Source organism: Oncorhynchus keta, chromosome 34 (assembly GCF_023373465.1).
Source record: "Oncorhynchus keta strain PuntledgeMale-10-30-2019 chromosome 34, Oket_V2, whole genome shotgun sequence".
NCBI lineage: Eukaryota > Metazoa > Chordata > Actinopteri > Salmoniformes > Salmonidae > Oncorhynchus > Oncorhynchus keta.
The window spans coordinates 39,297,610-39,299,131 of record NC_068454.1 but is presented as its reverse complement, the minus strand read 5'-3'; the positions used below and the strand labels follow the sequence as shown (position 1 = coordinate 39,299,131).

General features: G+C 37.4%; 1 long non-coding RNA gene across 1 annotated transcript; it reads right to left on the bottom strand.

The window, feature by feature from the left end:
- Nucleotides 1-233: 233 nt before the first annotated feature.
- On the bottom strand, nucleotides 234-990 carry LOC118367111 (uncharacterized). The gene is made up of 2 exons (XR_004822076.2): nucleotides 873-990; nucleotides 234-760 (listed from the first exon to the last, which is right to left on the bottom strand). It is a non-coding gene; the product is annotated as an uncharacterized LOC118367111 (long non-coding RNA).
- Between the last annotated feature and the right edge of the window lie 532 nt (nucleotides 991-1,522).

Sequence of the window (1,522 nt, the reverse complement as noted above, 5' to 3'; positions counted from 1 at the left end):
CGCACCACTTTTGTGTTTTAATTTTTTTTTTAACATGTTAATTTAAAAAATTTCACTTCACCAGTTTGGCCTATTTTGTTTATGTCCATTACATGAAATCCAAATAAAAATGTAATTACAGGTTGTAATGCAACAAAATATGAAAAACACCAAGGGGGAGGAATACTTTTGCAAGGCACTGTATTGCTTTTATAAACCGTTTTCCAACACAGTAAGGCAAGGAACTACACATCTAAATTGAACATGTAACTTTAATCAATACATTGATAATAAATACATTCCACCAGAAAAAGTAGTCCGGTAAAAGTATTGTTGCTTGACTAGTTGCTATGCAACATAACCACAGGCTAGCTAGCAAGCATTAGCGCCACTTCTAGAGTGACTAACACATGCCACCTACTTATTAATGTTGAATGTTGCCATTTGTTTGTTGTTTGGTTTGCTCATGGTGTCGTTTATTGGGCTCTATGCTGCTGGAAATGGATTCCGTTTTTTTTGTTGCTGTGGGAGCTGCTGCTGTGTTGTCAGAGAGAATAGTGTTCCACCGCTTCCAGATTTGGTCTCCAGGAACTTTGAAGAGAGGTTTCCAATCTGTGTCCTCTGAAAGACAATATTTATCGTGCCACTAGTCAAGCATCCGACCGTTTCTGGATCATGGTGGTTCGAGGCAGTAGTTGTGTAAATCTGCGACAGCACAGCTATTTTGCAGATCATTGGCAGCATTGCTGCAATGTTCACTCCCATTGTCTCTTTTATGTACCTAAAACATTTAAGACAAAATAACGTTAGCTAATAGTTAGGCCTACATAGCTCCCAGTTATATTGTCAGGGTACATTAGAATGATTTTGCTAGCTAGCTAACAGTTACATACCATATTCGCAGCTTTGTTGTGCCCCTCTTTACTCAACTTTTTAATTACGCCGACAGACACATTGCTGCTCGTTGTGAATTCGGTGTCCTTCTGAATACTCCATGCCAAACTGAGAGAGGGGGGGGGTCGTTGATATGTCTAGCGAAGCTGCTAATTCCATGTTATTCGCAGTGGTGGAAAAAGTACCCAATTGTCATACTTGAGTAAAAGTAAAGATATCGTAATAGAAACTTACTCAAGTAAAAGTCTCTTGATAAGTGTGTGAATGTAACCATTTTTTTGTCCTGCTAAGCCTCCAAAATGTAACGAGTACTTTTGGGTGTCAGGGAAAATGTATCGAGTAAAATGTACATAATTTTCTTTATGAATGTAGTGAAGTGAAAGTAAAAGTTGTCAAAAATATGAATAGTAAAGTACAGATACCCCCCAAAACGAATTAAGTAGTACTTTAAATTATTTTTACTTAAGTACTTTACAACACTTATTCTTCACCATTCATGTTTCTCACTGAACCATGAAAGTCCCGTAGAATGATGTTCAGCTCCATTTTTGTTGTATTCCTAGACTCACATATCCCTTTTTTCTGTCCACCAGTCAGTGAAGTAGGTAAGTACCCACTTTGTTTGTTTTACAATGTTGTTTTCATTTCG